At 39.6% G+C, this 22,724-nt stretch overlaps 1 long non-coding RNA gene across 1 annotated transcript in view; it reads right to left on the reverse strand.

The window, feature by feature from the left end:
• LOC129049117 (uncharacterized) overlaps positions 1 to 11,962 on the reverse strand; it is a 33,369-nt gene extending 21,407 nt beyond the window's left edge. The window contains exons 1-2 of the long non-coding RNA XR_008511918.1: positions 11,820 to 11,962; positions 5,510 to 5,586 (exon numbers count right to left, since the gene is read on the reverse strand). This is a non-coding gene — a long non-coding RNA (uncharacterized LOC129049117). The remainder of the gene's footprint in view (positions 1 to 5,509; positions 5,587 to 11,819) is intronic.
• Between the last annotated feature and the right edge of the window lie 10,762 nt (positions 11,963 to 22,724).

Genomic DNA, 22,724 nt, shown 5'->3' on the forward strand with positions numbered 1-22,724 from the left:
GAGAAACCAGTTCACAGGAAATTAAGCATGGTGAGAGATGTACGAAAAATGTATACTACAAAATAGATGCAGTGATAATATAGCTCTAAGATAGTTATTTTTTAATCTAATTTTGGCTTATTTGATTTTATGATTTTTCTGAAATAAATGTGAATTCCTTGTATAATGAAAGTTATTGAAAAATGAAATGCATTACGATGCAGTTCACATGCCAATAAGCCAAAAAATCTGATAGCCACTGAAATCTGACAAAGACTGAGTATATCCCACAAATTCCCTTATGTTAGGGATGATGACATTATCTGAGACAGTTACAGAACCCATGTGAGTTCGTTCTACCCTGTTATCAAGGCAAAACCCTAGGAATAATCAATGGCTTTGAGCAGTATTGGAGAGTGAGCCTTTCCACCCTCCCTGAAGCACTGTATTCCTTAAGGGTTTCAGTTAAGTTCTTGAAAGCCACTCTCTAAAAGCACAATAATGCTTATAGCTTTTCACTTGAAAAATTAATGAAATTGCATAAGAAAATAATTATACCTTATTCTGTGAGCACGGAGATGAAATACAAAGACTCAGATCATTCACCAGGTACAGTGGCTCACGCCTGAATCCCAGCACTTTGGGAGGCCCAGGCGAGTGGATCACCTGAGGTCAGGAGTTCAAGACTAGGCTGGCTAATGTGGCAAAACCCTGTCTGTACTAAAAATACAAAAAAATTAGCTGGGCATGGTTGTGCGTGCCTGTAATCCCAACTACTTGGGAGGCTGATGCAGGAGAATCGCTTGAACCCGGGAGGTGGAGGTTGCAATGAGCAGAGGTCACACCACTGCACTCCAGCCTAGATGACAGAGCAAGACTCCATCTCAAAAAAAAAAGAAAGAAAAAAAGACTCAGATAATTGACAAACTACAACACTGCACAATCTTGGGGAAATAGTTTGGCAAATACCTATACATGAAGAGGAACTGGGTAGCACTAACAGGAAGCCCATATGCTTTCAAGTCAGGGTGACCTGGGTTTGAATCCCAGCTGGGCCTCTCACTGGCTATGTGACCTTGGAAAAGCTACTTAATTTCTCTCAGCCTCAGTTCTCTCATCTGCAAAATAGGAATCTAATAGTACTGTTTTCTTGGTGATGTTGAGAAGTTATAATAAAATATATAGACACTTGGTAACATAGTACCTGGCACTGAACAGACACTTAGCAAATAGGGGTTTTTATGGGGGTTATTATGACAAATATTTCTGTGGCTAGATGCTGGTGAGAGAAGAGAAAGGAAGAAACCAGTCAGGCAGGTAGTTAGGGTGGTTCTTTGGTTGAACTCTTTCAAACAAAAGAACAGCCTCAAAAATCAAGCTGCAGGCACAGAAGGGCTTGCCTAAGACATGCCCACAGCCGCACAGATAAGAAAGGCTACACAGGTGACTTGCCCAGACATGCCCACAGTGGAAAATTCCATCCCCTGACACATGCACAGTAAGGCAACAAAGTAATATGGAATAACTTAAGCTAAGAGCCTGCATGCGCTTTAGGAAGACCAGAAATTTGCACCTTATGGAGATGAGATACCCAGCCCTCACTGGTTTCTTACAAAAGCCTTTGCATTCAACTGCAAAAACAGCAACCCTCTTTCAGGCCCCCTCTCCACAGCAAAGAACTTTCTTCTTTTGCTTATCAAATTTGCACCCTTAGTGTTTGTGCTCCTTAATTTTATTGGTTGTGAAACAAAGAACTTGGGGTGATAACTCAGGCAACGAGAGACTACTACATTGTGGTGCATTGGCAAGGCTGTAACGCTGGGCCTATTGAGTGTAAACTCTGTGACTTTCATCTGGGATAATTCAGGGCTTAGCACAGCAGACTCTTGGTGTTTGTTAAGTGAATTGTGCATCCCTCAAATTATTCTTACTGTTTGACTCACTAATCTAACTCTTTGGAATTTATTCTGGGGAAATCATTCAAAAGAATGAAAGAATTGAAGGTATCCATTTTTCAAAGCAGTATTACTAATAATGAAGAAAAATCAGAAATAATTCACACATCAAAAAAAGGGAGAATGGTTAAATAAATCATGATATAGCAATGGTATGAAACATTATACCATAGCTAAATATGATGATTCTGAAATCTATGTAGCAACATGATAAATTAATAGAATGTAATAGATAAAAGCAGAGGGCTGAATTGTAGATGCACTATGAGTTACTACTCTGTAAAACATGCAGCATATGGGCAGGAAACTCAAAAGATGAAAACAGTTGGCATGTTAGAGGGTGGAACAGTGGGCGTTTTTTATTCATTTATTGTTTTCCTTATACTGTTTTACAATAAATACAATTCATCAGAGAGATAGGCAAAGTTATTATGTGGAACAACAAAGACATTGGGAGTTATTGTTCTTGAATTTCTCAGTAAGAGCAGAGTTCTATAGAAATGGGTGATGGGAACTACATATTGGGATGCAGGAAGGGAGCCAGGAAAGGCTTGGATCTACAGGAATTTCTTGTAAAGCTGCCTCAGGGCACCAGGGCAACATCAAATGGAGACGGAGGTAGATGAAGGAAGAGAAAGCACCAACATTACAGAGAAAGCAAAACACTCAGAATGAGGCCCTAAAGACCAATTCCTTCTTTGTGACAATCTTGGCTGTCCTTTCTCTCCTTGTCTTCTGTACCACTAGGAGGGGAGGGACAGGAGCTTAGTCCAACACCCTGCTCCTTCGTGCCCAAAAAACATTTTCTTTTAATGGAAATGCCTTAGAAATAACTCATTATATAAATGCTGGGGGCTGGGGGCCACAACAGCACTTTCATTGTCCTCCAAGACAACCTTATCAGGAGAGTCAGCCTGGGCTACTCATCTTCCTCCGGGACTCAGCAAAGTCAGAGTCAAGACGGCATCATAGACAGAAGAAGGACCAGAACTGAGAATCAAACAACCTGCAATCCAGGCCGGGATTTGCTCTGTTTGGCACTTTGCCCCAGGACAGTTCCTGCCCTCAGTTTTCCCATCCGGAAAATAACATGGTTGGATGAGAATTTTGACGGTCTCAAGGAGCCTGCCAGAGCAATATTCTGAGGGTTTAAATGTTTTCTAAATCTGTAAAATACAATTTATTACATATCTATTTCAGGGCCCAGAGGTGGCATGCCATGAAGTCACAACCATGCTAACAGGGACTATAAATCTGAATGTCTTTTGTTCAGGCTGGCTATCTTCCGTGTGTGTGTGTGTGTGTGTGTGTGTGTGTGTGTGTGTGTGTGTGTGTGTGTGTGTGTGTGTGTGTGTGTGTGTGTGTGTGTGTGTGCGCCTTGCATTTCTATAACCATTGAAAGTTTATAAAGCATATCCATCCAAACACACTATCACCCATTGTCGTTCCAAGAATTATAAACACCCATTACTAATCTACTTTACAGTTGGAAAAACAGAAGATAAAGCCATTTAAGTGGCAGAGTCAAGGCTCCAACCTAGGTTTTCAACTCCCAATAGAACCTTCTATTTATTGTAAATTGTGGGTGTTGGGAATTAGAGCAACAGGAGAATGTTTATGGAGAGCCAGATATACTAAGGACAAGGACTTTGGAGAAAGACAAGTATATACAAAAAGGAGGAAATAAACTAAGCCAAAGAGAGTCCAGAGAGGAAATCAGGGATGTTAGGGTGGCCCAGCAACAAAAAGACCTAGACTAACCTCAAGTCTTGTTTCCCAAGGGTTCGGGACATTTGATAAGCCAGTGACAGAGTCCTTATTGAATGGGTGATAATTTTGCCGAGGCCTCCAGTTGACGGAAAAATTGAGCACACGTTTTAAAAGCCTCAGTCTTTTCCTTTTCACATTTAATTTAACAACCGTGCAACATGTTCTGTTCTGAATCAGACACCTCATTGTCCCTTTGTTCAAAGGAGGAAATTAAAGTCTAGGAAAGAAGACAAGCTCTGATCTGCTGATGTGTTTTCTATTTGGCCATAGAAAGGTCATTAAAATGCACTTTCAGCTCCTGCAGGAACATTTACATTTGAGGTAAAGTTAATTTACTTCTCTGCCCACTGATTTTCATTTATTTCCCTCTATTAATGAGCTATACTCTTGTGGTCTGCACTAGTACCTCACTCACTATCACGAGAAACTTTTGATAAACTCACTCTAAGATTGACAATGCAGGATGTCTAAGGTAGCATGCTAAGGGGAAGCACTAAAGCACAGAACAGTCTGTATAACAGATCCTTTTTAAAGTAGGTATATCAGCTGTATCCTAGTTCTCTGGCCTTTTGGGGCCACCTGTTCCTTTGGCATCTAATTAGAACAATTCAAGCCTTCATCCTTAGGATGGTAGCCTCCAAATCCCAGTGACCTCCCTGGTATTTCTGAAGATTATCAGTGAGTCCAGGCTTATACCAATCTCCATCCTGTAAAGACATCCTTTTATTTTATCAGTCAAAGCAGCATAGTGCTTCTTAGGCACAACTTCACTGTGGACTGGGCTCTGCACCTTCTCTCTACATTTTCAAAAACCCCACAAAATGGTTTCATCTTCCCAAGAAAATAGCAGTCTCTTTCTATTAGGTCAGTTCAAAAGTAATCGCGGTTTGGTTTTTGCCATTACTTTTAATGGCAAAGACAGCAATTACTTTTGCACCGACCTAATAGAACCATGGGCTCACATTGCTAATGGCTTTTGAAAGATCGAGTTTTTCCATCTCTGCTAAAACTATATATAGAGCTAGAAAATGAAGATTACATTTACATAAAAGACAGTTTAGAAGGCTCCAAGTCCTGGTGTTGGAGTTGCTGGCGTTGAAGATATCAAATCTCATCCATTTTTTACCCCTGTGGATTGGGCAGAACTGATGAAATGAATGTAATTCAGGGTTATCTTCACACATTCTGATCTTCTCCGTGACAGGCATCTCCAGCACTGAGGCACCTCTGGCTCACAGTCACTTATGGAGCACCAAAGCATTTGGATAAAGACCGTTATAGGAAATTGTGGAGGAAATGGCTAAGAGAGAACAATTCGTTTACAATTACAAGATATTAGCTAATTTTGCCAGGGGCTGTTATATACATATCTTCAACCAAGGTGTGATCTGAATTTAATCCACATTTGGTGTTGCAGATGAGTTGTAAAGCCAACTGAAAGAGTTCCATCAAGAAGTTCCTCTGATAGGAAGCTAGAAGTGTAGAATTAAGTTTTACTTAAAAGAAGGACCTTTACATGGCAGCTAACAACGCTTTTTGCTGACCACGATTGGTTTATATGATTAAATTAATATTTGCTTAATAATACACTAAAAGTACATGAACAATGTCATCAATGCCACTTAAAAGTGAGAAAAAAGAATATACACATAATTTCTGACGGAAAACCTGTACCCTGATGCTGTATAATTAATGTATGTTGAATGTGGTCCCAGATTATTTCTGTAAGAAGACACTCCATGCTGTCAGCTTTGTACTCTTTGTTGATACTGCTTGTTTAGAGAAGGGTTTATATAAACACTCACTCTGTGTCTTCAACAGCATCTTTCTTTCCATTTTCTGCACCCTCTGCTTGTTCCCTCATATTCTGTTCTTCTGACTCCTGCTAACACACATGCAACAAAAAAGGGAAGAGAGTGCTTATTTCCCCTTGCATAAGGACTATGAAATCATGATGTCAAATAAACATGGTGAAACATTAAAAAAAAAAAAAAAAGAAGGCTCCAAGTCCATCTTTTAAAGCTGGTCTTTTAAATCTGGTTAGAGGCATTGAGGGAGAACAGGGGAGACATGGACACTAATCTTTTATTTTGTACTTCTATATTGTTTGAATCGTAATAGAAAGCAAATATTAAATTATAAGTACATTATTTACTATTTCCTTCTCCTTTCTTTTATGGAAATTGGGCCTAGAGATTACACTATTTGGAAAAAAAAAAAAAAAAGCTCCTAGCAAGAGAAGTGGGTGGGGGGAAGCAGGGGCAGACACTGCTTAGAGATAATGAAGCAGAAAAGGTGCAAAGAGAATTTGGGGCCAGATTTCATGAGATTTTGGAGGAGGGAAAGACCTCTAAATGTGATGAAGAGGCAATGAAGCCATATGTGGTGCTGTGTAACATCTCCCCCTGGACCCACCAGCAGGGTTTTCTCTTTTTCAAGAGTAGACATGTTCCCTTTAAAAGTGCTCGAGCACCTGGGTCTGTCTGGTGGGAGTGGCAGGGATTTCACAAGGAGACACTGGCAGATCTATTGCAACCCTCCGGAGCTCAGCGTCCGAGGCAACACTGCAGAGTGAAACAGTGCTGTGCTGTTTTCCCATCAGTTCATAAGATGGGCTTATTTCTTTTATAGCCTCTAAGACAAAACCAAAAGAGGGGAATATGGTTGGAAATGCAGTTGAGTCAGCCAACCCCCAAGATCTGCCATATCAGCTCTTTGAACATTTGAAAACGGGAGTTTTCCTCAGATTGAAACAAACTCCCTTTCCCTTTACAGGAGACGTTATTTCCAAAATTGTAAGTTTTATACCCATAAGACTATTTTTCTCTCATGTTGCAGAAACCTTTCCCCTCTCCACAGCCTGCAAGCCTATGAATCTTGGGGGAGCTGCTTAGACTGTGCACTCCATGTCTGTTGGGTTAAGACAAGGCCAGCTTCTTATGTTTACACAGCCTTTTGTAATTTGCAAGGCATAAGGTGTTCCACACAAAGACATGAGGAACGTGGCCGGGGAATCTTGGGTGTGAGGGTATCCAAGCCTTTCTGAGATTAAAGTAAGAACACCTCATAGAGCCAGTCTGAGAATTAAGTAACAGGACATAGCTGAAACACCTGAGTCAATGCCTCACGCCCACAATTATTCATCACGAATCTCATAGTCACCCTTATCAAGTTTACTCCACTTTCAAAGGCAAGGATCAAACCAAGTGGTCCGACCCTAAATCCAAAACTCTATCCACTACACAACTCTGGTTTCCCATGTTTATCACTCAGCAAACCAAGAATCCATCCCGCCCCATAAAAGGCATTTAGGTAAAAGGTCATGCCAAAGATTACTCATATGTTTGGTCCCTGAAATTCCCAGGGATAATAAATATCCCTAACATGTAATGAGGTTGTCAACATTTTAGTAGGCAACTTTCACCAATTTAATGTGAACTCTATTAAGAAGACTTAAATTGTTTTATCCAAGCCTCAAAAGACATCTGTAATTAATATCCTCCCATGTGAGATACTGAAAAATAGTCAAGATAAAGTAGACTGTACGTAGTAATCAGCCATTGTTACATCTCAACTTTGAGTAAGGCAGAGAAGTTGTATTTAACGATATGAAAAGTGCTTTTTAGTGCCTCAGCTTAAAGACTCAGGCTGTCAAAACAACCATTAATTTTCCCCTCCACCCCCTACCGCTGTTTGAAGTGGACGCTATACAGATGTTTTACAAAAATGCTTCTCCTTCCACTCTTTGTTGTCAGCAGTTTACATGATTCAGGCAGCAGCTTCCAAAGAAACAAGACGGGAATTTTCCAGAACCAAAGAGGATGTTCCTGGGCCTTTCGTGGATCTGCCTCTGAAGCAGTGTGCCCTTTATAGAAAGTACATGCCATAAGAAGCCCAAACCACTCTTGAGCCTATACCTGCTGTCTCCATAGCTGAAAGCCTGCTACAGTTTATTATTATTATTATTATTAAGGCAGCCCCTTAGGTCCAGAGCTAGAAATATGAGTGTATTTTTCTCTAAGCTATTACTGCACCTCTGCCTTCCTGTAAGAACTGCCCTATTTAAAACTGTAGATCCAGGCAACCTCAACCAGAGATGTGCACAAGGCAGTAAATGGTAGCCACAGTTAATGTCTTTTCAGATTTAGCCAGACACAGTTGGCATTAAAAGTAATTGTGGAACTGCTTGTGCCAACCAGGTTTCCCCACCAGCACACAGAAATCTTCATGGAGGAAAGGGAGGAAGAGAGAGAGGCAGCTGAGCATTTGCTGACTATTTGTTGACTCTTTATTGAAGCCTTTTGCATGTTCCATTTGACACTTACAGCAAGTATGTGGCACACCTAGGTCTTCCAGCCCCAGGCCCATGCTTTTTCAAACTCATAGGTTATTAAATAGGTTATTATGGTTTAAATTAAATGATCAATTTAATCAAAAGACATCTAATGCCAGTAGATGTTGACCTACAAAGCCAATGATTAATTTAACTCAATTAATTTAATTAAATTAATTTAAGCATTGGCTTTGTAGGTTGATAAATATTTATTCTCCCAAGACCTAATATCTTTAAATGAAAGAGGAAACTTAAGACCCCCACACAAATATTATTGCATCTTACTGAAGGAACCAGCACTAACCTAAGCCAATATGGGTCCTGTTGTGCACTAATTTGTAATCTTTCTTTAAACTAAGCTGAAGACCTATGCCTCCTCCTGATTAAGGGAAAATGGAAAAGACTGCTAGTTGCCACCCAATATCCTACACAATAACAAAACACTAATTTTTTGTTGGGCATATTGCCATCCACCTAAGATTACTTTGTTGTTGTTGTTGTTGTTGAGACAGAGTCTCGCTCTGTCGCCCAGGCTGGAGTGCAGTGGTGCGATCTCGGCTCATTGCAAGCTCCGCCTCTCGGGTTCACGCCATTCTTCTGCCTCAGCCTCCCGAATAGCTGGGACTACAGGCGCCTGCCACCACACCCGGCTAATTTTGTTTAGTATTTTTAGTAGAGACGGGGTTTCACCATGTTAGCCAGGATGGTCTCCATCTCCTGACCTCGTGATCTGCCCGCCTTGGCCCCGCAAAGTGCTGGGATTACAGGCGTGAGCCACCGCGCCCAGCCAAGATTACATTTTTTAGCCTCCCTTGTAGACAGCTGTAGTTGTGTGACTAATTGTTGGTCGTGACATATAAGAAGCATTATGTAGGCCAGGAGTGGTGGCTCAACATTTCACATTTTACTTTTGTGTAAAAGAGGCCCGGAAATAGCAAGTCTCCTTAGCAGCACTGTCTTCCGTCAAGCCTAGGGTTTGGCACTTGTTCTCATGGTTGAAGATGGCTGCCAAAACTTTAGCCCTTGGCCTTCACACCTGCATTCCAAGCAGAAGGACTGAGAAAGAGGAAGAGAAAATTTTGCCCCCTTTTTTAAAAAGGTCCCTGTAAATAGAATATAATTTTTTTTTTTTTTTAGACTTCACTCTCTCCCCCAGACTGGGGTACAGAGGCGTGATCTAGGCTCAACCTCCGCCTCCTAGGTTCAAGTGATTCTCCCACCTCAGCCCCCCAAGTAGTTGGGATTACAGGTGTGCGCCACCATGTCCAGCTAATTTTTGTATTTTTAGTAGAGACAGGGTTTGCCATGTTGGCCAGGCTGGTCTTGAACTCCTAGCTTCAAGTGATACACCTGTCTTAGCCTCCCAAAGTGCTAGGATTACAGTGCTAGGATTATGTAGGCCATCATGCCTGGCCTACATAATGCTTCTTATATATCATTGACCAAAAATTAATCACATGACTACAGCTGTCTGCAAGGGAGGCTAAAAAATGTAATCTTAGGTGGATGGCAATATGCCCAACAAAAAATTAGTGTTTTGTTATTATGAAGGATATCGGGTGGCAACTAGCAATCTCTGCCATATTCCCTTAAACAGGAGGGTGCATAGGTCCTCAGCTTAGTTTAAAGAAAGATTACAAATTAGCGTGTCACAGGACCCATATTGGCTTGGTGGTTCCTTCAGTAAGATGCAATAATATTTGTGTTGGGGTCTTAAGTTTCCTCTTTTATTTAAAGATATTAGGTCTTGGAAAAATAAATATTAATTAATCTAAAAAGCCAACGATTTTTGAGACAGGTTCTTGCTCATTGTCTAGGCTGGAATGCAGTGGCACGATCTCGGCTCACTGCAACCTCCACCTGCTGGGTTCAAGTGATCATCCTGCCTCAGCCTCCCAAGTAGCTGGGACTACAGGTATGGGCTACCATGCCCGGCTAATTTTTGTACTTTTTTGTAGAGATGGGGTTTTGCCACGTTGGCCAGGCTTGTCTCAAACTCCTGGCCTCAAGCGATCCACCCACCTCAACCTCCCAAAGTGCTGGGATTACAGGCGTGAGCCACTGCACCCAGCTGTAGTGTCAGAATGGAATGAAATGATTATAGACACACAGTTGGAAAATTGCTTGGTGTGTGGAAAAAAACCTACACACATTTTGGTGATCAGGTGTCTTCTGTGCTGTGTCGAGCATGGCAGTAGGAAAAATAGTTTGGTCTTTCCTATTTCATACAGTAGGAGTGGGAATCAAGGAATAGCCATCATCAGAGAAATCGTTAACATGTTACTATTGTAGCTATTTGCTTAAAAAATATTTTTACTTTAAAAGTTTGGAACTAAAATTTTTGATAACAAGAGCAAGAAAGGTAGAGAGAAAGGTGTATAATGAATACAAAATATGCTATACTTCTAGTTTTGTTTAAGAGGAAGATTAGGGTTGCCAGATCTAGCAAACAAAAATATAAAACATCCGATTAAATTGGGATTTTGGATAAACAACAAATCATTTTTAGTATGTCCCATGCAGTATTTGGGACATATTTACACTAAAAAATGATTTGTTATTTATCTGAAATTCGAACAACTGAGTGCCCTGTATTTTATCTGGCAGCCCTAAGAGAATAGAAAGAATGTTACCCTTTGTTAGAAGAATATATATTAATTTTTTAATTAAAGAGGGATACTGAAAAAGTAGTGTAAGCCAAATTAAGATGGAAAATATAAGGTTACTAATATATTAATTATCACATCATAATATATTAGTTATTACATCATAATATATTAGTTATTAGTTACATTAGTTATTACATCAGAACTCATTAACGGTTGCATTCATTCTAATAGGAAGAAAGATACTAGAGTGATTCCAAACTTAGGGTCCAATTATTCATTTAATAAATATTTATTGAGCATCTATTATTTAGACAGAACTGGGTTCAAATCCTGGCTTGTTTTAGACTTTATATAGATGGCAATTTAACCTGTACAAGGAGTCTCCCTATAAACCAATTCTCTTTCAAAAAGTTGTTCATCATTTATTAATAGACAATAATTTCTGCCCCATGTGTTAGATACATTTTTGTTCTGAAATTGCATTGCAGAGAAGTAGTGAAAAATACCTTTTAAAATTTCTTTTTATTTTGTTTTTCCAGACTGAAAACTAGGATACTTACTTAACCCAGGAAAACAACTAATTAATAAATAATAAAAACATATGATTCATATAATATAATATTGTAACTAAAACTACATAGCAATTTGGAGTTTACAAAGTGCTTCTCACCTGCATGATTTCAGGAAATCTGCCCAACAGTCTTACAAGGCAAGTATTATTTGTGTCCCCACTTGTCAAATAAGATGAGCTTAGGGCAGGTAAGAATGATCCACATCCACGTACCTCTCTAGCAACAGGACTGGCTCTGAAACCCAAATCCCCCGTCTCCATGCTATGTACCTAAAGCAGAAAGTGACCGAGAGAGCAAGAAGCAAGGATTTTTGAGATCCAAGGATTGGGCTTCCCATAGTTTCTCTGCCATATTGTCTATGTGAAAATGATAATATCTATTCAAAAGATGACTGTTTATATATGTAGTGTATATGTTCAGTTATCTATTCCTTTATGATCAATCAACCCAAAATGTAGTGGTACCAAACAGCAACATTGATTGTCTCACAGTTTCTGTGGGCACAGGTCAGCTGGATCCTTTGGTTCAACGTCTCTCCCATGCCTACAATCAAGATGTTGGTTTGGGCTAGAAAATGACATCCACTTCCCAGCTCACTCACACGGCTGTTGGCAAACTTCCATTCTCCAAGGGGTGCTGGACTAAGGACTTCAGTTCCTTGCCGCTGGCTTTTGGTGGAGGCTGCCCTCACTTCTTTCCCACATGGGTCTGTCCACAGGGCAGCTTACAACATGGCGGCTGACTTTCTCGATAGGAGCTAGGGAGAGAGTGGGAGCAAGTGGAGAGATGCAGTCTTCTGTAGCCCAATCTCAGAAATGACATTCCACTACTTTTGCCATATTCTATTCATTGTAAGTGAGTCCTAGGTCTGGCCCACACTCAAGACGGGGAGATTATACAACGGCATTAATACCAGGAGGTAAGAACCACTGGGGCATCTTAGAAGGCTGCCTGCCATGGCGTGTGAATCTTACTTTGCCAACTCAGGGGTCCAAGCAATATAACCTTTATCTTCCTGTAACGCTTTCTAGTTTGAGCCCATTTTTAAATGAAGAAAGTTTGATCTTTGTTAATTCCGAGTTTTCTGACCCTTTCCTCAGGTTGAAGTTTCAGTGAGATTACAGTGGGGAATTAGAAGCATGCCGCAGGGAAGGAGAGCTGACAAGCCCTTGATGTCATCTGTCTTCATGGGTCACTACTGCCATTCCTGCCTTCACAGTCCTTCCAGGCCCAGCTGGCCTCCTGGAACCTCCTAACAATGACTCCAGCTCGAGAAGGGAGATTCAGAAACTTGGCATTCTGTATTTTGCAGGCCCTTCTCAGGTCCTGCCTCCGCTGCTGAATGCTGACTAGAAGGAGCGGCACTGGCCCCTTCTCTAAAATCCACCTGATGTCTTTTCTCTCGCTCCCCAGCCCGATGATCTTTCTCCAGCCTTGGGAAGGAGGGAAAGACCTTCTCACTCCCTCCATATTTCTCCAAATATTTGCTTTATATCCAGAGTCCTCTCAGTAGCCCTCAGGGCTTAGGCTTTTGAAAACCAAAGTCAAACAATTTATTTCCCAGCTCTTCATTCTGACTGATCTCTGGAAACAAGTTGCTCTGTACCTCCTAAAAGAAAGTGTGCAGTGGGCAATACCAAAAAGCTGGGATAACTACCCTGAAAAATCAGCCTAACACATACATTTGGTCATGAGAAGAAACTGGAATAATCAACGTCAGCAAGTGACTTGGTGTGTAAATTACAACAATAACTGACATCTTTTAAGCATTGGTCACATGCCAGGCACTATTTTAAGCATTTTACATATAATAACTCACATAATGCTTATAATATCCTTGAGATTTAGGAAGATTCATTTTATGGATGGGGAGACTCAGGCACAGAAATGTTAAGAGACTTGCCCCATGTCACACAGCTATGAGTGATGGAGTAAGGCTTGGTGCCTAAGAAGTCTGGCACTGGAGTCTAGACCCTCAAGTACAGAAGCAGACATTTGTTTGGAAGCTCCAGCCTAGACTGAAGATTGCTAATTACAAACTCCATTGCATACTTTTATTTTTTATTTGGAAATATTTTAGATACAAAAAGGTATACACAATAGCATCAAACCCCGTACACCCACCAGTCAGCTTAACAAACCAAATATACATAATGCCTAACTGAGACCCTTTGCCTTACTCTGTTGAGACTGCTAAAACAAAATATCATAAACCGGGTGGCTTGTAAACAACAGAAACTTATTTCTCACAGTTCAGGCAACTGGAAAGTCCAAGATTAAGGTGCTAGCAGATTCCATGCCTGGTGAAGGCCCGTTTTTGGTTGACAGGTTGCTGTCTTCTCACTGTAACTTCACACAGTAAAAGGGGGAAGGGAGCTCTCTGGGATCTGTCTTATGAGGTACTAATCCCATTCACGAGGGCTCCATCCTTGTGACCTAATCACCGTACAAAGGCCTCACCTCCTAATACCATCACCTTGGGGGTCAGGATTTCAACATACAAATTTGGGGGACATGAACATTCAGTTGACAGAACCCCTGTTTTCCCAATTTTATCCCCTCACTTTCTGCCAGATGTAATCACTATCCTGTTTTATATTTCCATTCCCATGCATATATTTTTTATTGATACATAATAACTGTACCTATTTATGGCACACGTGATATTTCGAGTCATGCACACAGTGTGTCATGATCATATCAGGGTAACTGGGAGGGTCCCATGCATATCTCTGTTTTTCACTCTTCGTGTATGAATCTCTATGTAGCATATACTAACATTTTGCATGTTTTCAAGCTTTTAATTTGTCAGTACACATCCTTCTTCAACTTGCTACTTTCACTAACATGGATAAAAACTTTAAATCAAAAATTTTTTTTTTTTTTTTTTTTTTTTGATTTTTTTTTTTCTTTTATTGTAATTATTATTATTATTATTATTATTATACTTTAGGTTTTATGGTACATGTGCCCAATGTGCAGTAAGTTACATATGTATACATGTGCCATGCTGGTGCACTGCACCCACCAACTCGTCATCTAGCATTAGGTATATCTCCCAATGTTATCCCTCCCCCCTCCCCCCAACCCACAACAGTCCCTGAAATGTGATGTTCCCCTTCCTGTGTCCATGTGTTCTCATTGTTCAATTCCCACCTATGAGTGAGAATATGCGGTGTTTGGTTTTTTGTTCTTGCGATAGTTTACTAAGAATGATGATTTCCAATTTCATCCATGTCCCTACAAAGGACATGAACTCATCATTTCTTATGGCTGCATAGTATTCCATGGTGTAGATGTGCCACATTTTCTTAATCCAGTCTATCATTGTTGGACATTTGGGTTGGTTCCAAGTCTTTGCTATTGTGAATAATGCGGCAATAAACATACGTGTGCATGTGTCTTTATAGCAGCATGATTTATAGTCCTTTGGGTATATACCCAGTAATGGGATGGCTGGGTCGAATGGAATTTCTAGTTCTAGATCCCTGAGGAATCGCCACACTGACTTCCACAAGGGTTGAACTAGTTTACAGTCCCACCAACAGTGTAAAAGTGTTCCTATTTCTCCACATCCTCTCCAGCACCTGTTGTTTCCTGACTTTTTAATGATCGCCATTCTAACTGGTGTGAGATGGTATCTCATTGTGGTTTTGATTTGCATTTCTCTGATGGCCAGTGATGGTGAGCATTTTTTCATGTGTCTTTTGGCTGCATAAATGTCTTCTTTTGAGAAGTGTCTGTTCATGTCCTTCGCCCACTTTTTGATGGGGTTGTTTGTTTTTTTCTTGTAAATTTGTTGGAGTTCATTGTAGATTCTGGATATTAGCCCTTTGTCAGATGAGTAGGTTGCAAAAATTTTCTCCCATTTTGTAGGTTGCCTGTTCACTCTGATGGTAGTTTCCTTTGCTGTGCAGAAGCTCTTTAGTTTAATTAGATCCCATTTGTCAATTTTGGCTTTTGTTGCCATTGCTTTTGGTGTTTTAGACATGAAGTCCTTGCCCATGCCTATGTCCTGAATGGTATTGCCTAGGTTTTCTTCTAGGGTTTTTATGGTTTTAGGTCTAACATTTAAGTCTTTAATCCATCTTGAATTGATTTTTGTATAAGGTGTAAGGAAGGGATCCAGTTTCAGCTTTCTACATATGGCTAGCCAGTTTTCCCAGCACCATTTATTAAATAGGGAATCCTTTCCCCATTTCTTGTTTTTCTCAGGTTTGTCAAAGATCAGATGGTTGTAGATATGTGGCATTATTTCTGACGGCTCTGTTCTGTTCCATTGATCTATATCTCTGTTTTGGTACCAGTACCATGCTGTTTTGGTTACTGTAGCCTTGTAGTATAGTTTGAAGTCAGGTAGCGTGATGCCTCCAGCTTTGTTCTTTTGGCTTAGGATTGACTTGGCGATGCGGGCTCTTTTTTGGTTCCATATGAACTTTAAAGTAGTTTTTTCCAATTCTGTGAAGAAAGTCATTGGTAGCTTGATGGGGATGGCATTGAATCTGTAAATTACCTTGGGAAGGATGGCCATTTTCATGATATTGATTCTTCCTACCCATGAGCATGGAATGTTCTTCCATTTGTTTGTATCCTCTTTTATTTCCTTGAGCAGTGGTTTGTAGTTCTCCTTGAAGAGGTCTTTCACATCCCTTGTAAGTTGGATTCCTAGGTATTTTATTCTCTTTGAAGCAATTGTGAATGGGAGTTCACTCATGATTTGGCTCTCTGTTTGTCTGTTATTGATGTATAAGAATGCTTGTGATTTTTGCACATTGATTTTGTATCCTGAGACTTTGCTGAAGTTGCTTATCAGCTTAAGGAGATTTTGGGCTGAGACAATGGGGTTTTCTAGATATACTATCATGTCATCTGCAAACAGGGACAATTTGACTTCCTCTTTTCCTAATTGAATACCCTTGATTTCCTTCTCCTGCCTAATTGCCCTGGCCAGAACTTCCAACACTATGTTGAATAGAAGTGGCGAGAGAGGGCATCCCTGTCTTGTGCCAGTTTTCAAAGGGAATGCTTTCAGTTTTTGCCCATTCAGTATGATATTGGCTGTGGGTTTGTCATAAATAGCTCTTATTATTTTGAGATACGTCCCATCAATTCCTAATTTATTGAGAGTTTTTAGCATGAAGGGTTGTTGAATTTTGTCAAAGGCCTTTTCTGCATCTATTGAGATAATCATGTGGTTTTTGTCTTTGGTTCTGTTTATATGCTGGATTACATTTATTGATTTGCGTATATTGAACCAGCCTTGCATCCCAGGGATGAAGCCCACTTGATCATGGTGGATAAGCTTTTTGATGTGCTGCTGGATTCTGTTTGCCAGTATTTTATTGAGGATTTTTGCATCAATGTTCATCAAGGATATTGGTCTAAAATTCTCTTTTTTTGTTGTGTCTCTGCCAGGCTTTGGTATCAGGATGATGCTGGCCTCATAAAATGAGTTAGGGAGGATTCCCTCTTTTTCTATTGATTGGAATAGTTTCAGAAGGAATGGTACCAGCTCCTCCTTGTACCTCTGGTAGAATTCGGCTGTGAACCCATCTGGTCCTGGACTTTTTTTGGTTGGTAAGCTATTGATTATTGCCATAATTTCAGCTCCTGTTATTGGTCTATTCAGAGATTGAACTTCTTCTTGGTTTAGTCTTGGGAGGGTGTATGTGTTGAGGAATTTATCCATTTCTTCTAGATTTTCTAGTTTATTTGCATAGAGTAAATCAAAAATTTTTATCTCAAAAGAGTTGTTGTCAGAGAAGTGTCTACTCAGGAGAATTTGCTGTAGAAACAGCAACACTAAGCCTTGCTGGCATGCAAATTCTTCTTAACTAAAGAGAAAAATGCAATAGGACTTCTCAGGGCCAGGTACATTCCCTCTTCTCCCTCTTACTTTGTGAGTGTTGTGAGTTGAGACCAAGATTCTGGAGAAACCAAAAGACATCTCCAGGCGTGAACTCCCTTAACTCCATCCATCCTACCTCGAACTAATCTGTATCTTCACTCCTCCCCTGAGGAAAGGAAATCCAAGAAATACATACCAACTTTGGAGTCATTCAATCATTTGATAAATATTTACAGTTGGGCTGGGCATGGTGGCTCATGTCTGTAATCCCAGCACTTTGGGAGGCCAAGGTGGGCGGATCATTTGAAGTCAGGTGTTCAAGACGAGCCTGGCCAACATGCTGAAACCCCATCTCTACTAAAAATACAAAAATTAGCCGTGCATGGTGGCACGTGCCTCTAGTCCCAGCTACTCAGGAGGCTGAGGCATGAGAATCGCTTGAACCTGGGAGGCGGAGGTTGCAGTGAGCTGAGATTGCACCATTGCACTCCAGCCTGAGCGTCAGAGTGAGACTCTGTCTAAAAAAACAAAAAAAAATTTTACAGTTGGACACCATCTTTCATTTGCATTACTATTTTAATAATTATGCACCCTGGTCTGTTTACCCTTTTTCTTTTCTCCTATATCTTGTTCCTCTCCCTCGCTGCCACTTGAATGATATCTCCAAAACCCAGGCACAACCCTATCACATCCAGAGTAAGGACAATTTCCTTACCAGCAAGACTTTCCTAACCAGCTTCTGCCGCTTCTCCACAGCCTCCTCTCCATCTACTCTTCCTTCGGGAACCCCAGCTCCAGCTCTTCCCCAAATATTCCAAATCCCCATGCACCATGTTGTCTGTGCCAATGTCTCTGTCTATTGTCTAGGTCTACAGTGCTCTTTCCTCTGCACACCAACACAAGCACCACTTTCCATCTCCCACTGATTCTTCAAGCCCAGCTCCTGAGTTAGTTTCTTGGTAAATCTTACCTGATTCTTCCAAATAGCATTGTCTCTCGACCTCCCTCTGTACTGTCATGGATTTCCCACCTACCTACCACTAAGCTGGCAGTGATCATAGCACTCTGCACAGTAATTCTTTGCAGATCTGAATCCCCACGTGCCAGGCACTCCCTGTGGAAAAGGACTGTCTGCAGTTTTCCCTCGTGTCCTGGCTCACAGAATGGTGGCGGCATGAGTCCATACTATGGAAGCTTGCTGCATTGATGAAGCCTGTGATATTAGATGCTGTCTGGGTAAGCCAGCTATCTTAAATGAGATTTTGGTATTATCCATGGAGGGGCCCTTAGGTTATGTCACTGAGGTCTCTTTTATAAAATGGCAACCAAATCACACCATTCCAGAGCACTGAAGATGGTTAGATGGTTGTGGTGAATAAAGTAGAAGTATCAACAAAAGCACACTATATAAAGGACTGAGCTTCTTTTTTTTTTTTTTAAGGAAAGCAAGTTTATGAGAGAAGTAAAGAAACAAAAAAATGACTATTCCATAGGCTGAACAGCCTCCTATGCACTTTTAAAAACAGCTGTATTGGGACCAGTGCATTGGCTCACACCTGTAATCCCAGCCCTTTGGGAGGCCGAGGCAGGTGGATCACTTGAGGTCAGGAGTTCGGGACCAGCCTGGCCAACATGATGAAACCCCCATCTCTACTAAAAAGTACAAAAGTTGGCCAGGCGAGGTGGTACATGCTTGTAATCCCAGCTACTTGGGAGGCCGAGGCAGGAGGATAGCTTGAACCCAGGAGGTGGAGGTTGCAGTGAGCCGAGATCGCGCCACTGCACTCCAGCCTGGGTGACAGAGCAAGATGCTGTCTCAAAAATAAAATAAAAATAAAAACAGCTTTATTGAGATATTATTCATGTACCATAAAATTCATCCATTTAAAGTGCACAGCTCATTGATTTTTAGTATATCCACAGAATTGTGCAGCCATCACCACAATCTAAATTTAGAACATCTTCATCACCCCAAAATGAAACCTCATACCATTAACAGCCACTTCACATTCTTCCTCCTTCCTACCTAGGCCCTGGCTCTAAGCAACTACTAATCTACTTTCTATCTCTATAGATTTGCCTATTCTGGACATTTTATAGAAATAAAATTATAAAATATTCAGTCTTTTGTGACTGGCTTCTTCCACTTAGCATAATATACATGTTGTAGCAGCTGTTAGTACTTAATTCCTTTTATGGCTGAGTAATATTGCATTGTATGAATATAGGACATTTTGTTGATCCATTTTGATGGAAGTTTGGGTCATTTCTACTTTCTGGCTATTATGAATAATGCTGCTTTGAACATTCGTGTACAAAATTTAGTCTGGACATATGTTTATTTATCTTAAGCAATTCACCTAGGATTGGAATTGCTGGGTCATTAGTTAACTCTGTTTAACATTTTGAGAAACTACCAAATTGTTTTTCTAAGTGGCTGCACCATTTTACATTCCTGCCAGCAAAATATGAGGGCCCCAATTTCTCCACATCCTACCCAACAACTGTATTTTTTAGAGTAGCCATACTAGTGGGTGTGAAGTGTTATGTCATTGTAGTTTCGATTTTCCTAATAATTAGTGATGTTGAGCATTTTTCCATGTCCTTATTGGCCATTTTTATATCTTGTTTGGAGAAATGTCTATTCAAACCCTTTATCCATTTTTTTCAATTGGGTTATTTCTCTTCTTATTATTGAGTAGTAAGTTTCATTATATATTTTGGATACAAGTCCCTTATCAGAAATATGAATTGCAAATATTTTCTCACATTATGCAGGCTTTTCTTTCACTTTCTTCATAATGTAATTTAAAGCATAAATATTTTTAATTTTGATAAAATTCAATTTTTGTATTTTTTGTCACTTGTGCCTTTGATTTTGTATCAAAGAAATCTTTGCCTAATCCAATGTCTTGAAGATTTGTTTTTACAGTTTTTTTCTAGGAGTTTTACACTTTTAGATCTTCTGTCAACAATTTTCAGTTTGTCTATGATGTGAGGTAGGATTCCAACTTTATTCTTTTGCATGTGAATATCCATTTGTCCCAGTATAATTTCTTAAAAATATTGTATTTTCTCAATTTAATTGACTTGGTGCCATTGTTGAAAATCAGTTGAGCATAACTGTAAGGTCTTATTTCTGTACTCTCAGTTCTATTCCATTTATCATAGGTCTGTTTTTATGTCAGTAACACACTGTCTTGATTATGTAGGTTTGTAGTAAGTTTTAAAATCTGGAAGTGTCAGTCCTCCAACTTTGTTCTTTTCCAAGAAATTTTCAGTTACCCTAGGTCTTTTTCATTTCTATATGAATTTTAGGATCAGCCTGTCAATTTCTGCTCAAAAAATCCAGCTGTGATCTTGAAAAAGATTGTAAGGATTGTGTTGAATCTATAGATTAGTTTGAGTATACTGCCATCTTAACAACGTGAGTCTTCTCATCCATGAACATGAATGTCTTTCCACTTACCTAGATCTTTAATTTCTTTCAACCATGTTTTGTAGTCTTTATTTGCACTTCTTTTGCTAAGCTTATTTAAACGTATTTTATTCTTGTTGATACTGCTGTAAATTGAATTTTCTTAATTTAATTTTTGGTTTGCTCTTTGCAAGTGTATAGAAATACAAGTGAAATCTGTATACTGATTTTGTGTCTTGCTTCTTGCTAAACTTGTTTATTCCTGCTAATATTTTTAGAGGACTCCTTAAGATTTTCTATATACAAGATCACGTCCCCTGCAAATAATATGTATTACTTCTTCCTTTCTAATCCAGATGTCTCTTACTTCTTTTTCTTCCCTAGTTGTCCTGGCTAGAATCTCCAGTACAATGCTGAATAGAAGTAGTAAGAGTGGACATCCTTGGCTTGTTCACGACCTTAAAGGGGAAACATTTAGTCTTTCACCATTAAGTATGATGTTTATACTGGGTTTTAATAGACATCTTTATCAGATTGAGGAAATTCCCTTCTATTCCTAGTTTATTGAGTATTTTTATGATGACAATGTTGAATTTTGTAAAATGCTTTTTCTATGTCCCAAGTGCTTTTGTGTCAGTTACCTATTGCTGTATAACAAACAGCCCAAAACTTAGTGACTTAAATTAACATCCCTTTTACTGACTATTGATTTTGCACATCATCAATTTGGGATGGACTTGGCTAGATTGTTCATCTCCTGGTCCTGCCTGGGACTGGAGCTGGAGAGTCTAAGATAGCCCCTCTCACATGTCTGGCAGTTGATGCTGGCTGTCATCTGGATCTCTTTTCATGTGGTCGGTCATCTTTAAGGTGACTAGACTATACCTCCTTCCATGGAAGTCTCAGAGCAATGATGCCTGCAAGAAAGTGAGAGTAGAAGTTGCAAGTACTCTTGAAGTCTTGCTTGGAAATCATACAGTATTTGTTATCCCACATTCTACTGGCCAAAGCTAGTTGCAAGTACAGCTCAGAAGAGTCCCAATTCATGGGATAAGATACTAGGTGCCACCTCCTCATGGAAGGAGTAGCATTTTAATTCACCACATCTTTCAAAGATGTGATCCACTGGTCTTTTATTCCCTCCTCCTGACACTGAATTGTATCTTTCCATAGTCATCCTTTCTCACTCTTCTTTACTTGAATTTCCATATGCAGCATTTTCTTGGATAGAAAAGAACCAGTAAAGATCATCTGCTCTGTGACCTCCTACCCAAGAGAGAGAAAGATGCTAAATAAATTTCTCTCTTAAAAGATAAGTGGAAACAAGTAAGTGATAAAGTACAATTTGCTGTTTGGTACCAGTTCCCATAAACCCAATTGAGAAATATAATCTGGAAAGTTGTAAATATAATTCTGTTTCTTCTGTTTTTTTTGTTGTTGTTGGGAGCATGGTGTTGCTCCTAACCAAAAACATTTACATGATCTATTTGTTAATTGTTCAGAAGCAGCTGATCCCTAACTCATGAAGACAATGATAGCAATTTTCATATTTTTTATTATAATTAAAGTTTCAGAAACAAGTTTGAGTTCTTACAGTGTACAGCAATATGTAAGACTATGTTTTACAAAATGTGCTCATGGAAAGTAAAGAATGCTAACACATTGGATCTGTCCAATTGGCTGGAACCTTAAAGCTAACTTGAGTTTTAGCACTTTATTATGAAAAAAAGAGCAAATTATTAGAAAACATTGACATAATTGGCTTATTAAAAACAAAACTAAACTTTCCAGAAAGAGCATGCATGCAGTTTCAACCTATTGTAATCAAAGAGAGGCACCTTAGGCCTGCAAATGACAAAAAGATTCAATTTTAATCTGTATAAAGATGGATCAGGCATGTTTAAAAGATGTCATCATCAGAATGGAAAAAAAGCATCCTCTGACACTCAGTTAACCAGAGAAATCAATTAATCTTCATAGCCTTAATAATCCAATCATGCAAGTGAGTTAAGATTTATTCCTAATTAAAGTAGAGCCAACCTTACTGCTATTGCTAATTATAACAACCATATAATGAACATTATTATGTGCTTTACTGCATCATATAAATTAGATGATTTTATCCTCTCAAAAACTCTGTATATCAGTTAACTTGAGCTGTCATAACAAACTATCACAGACTGGTTGGCTTAAAAAAAAAAGATTTATTTCTCACAGTTCTGGAGACCAAGGTGTAGGCA

Source organism: Pongo abelii, chromosome 10 (genome assembly GCF_028885655.2).
Source record: "Pongo abelii isolate AG06213 chromosome 10, NHGRI_mPonAbe1-v2.0_pri, whole genome shotgun sequence".
Classification (NCBI taxonomy): Eukaryota; Metazoa; Chordata; class Mammalia; order Primates; family Hominidae; genus Pongo; species Pongo abelii.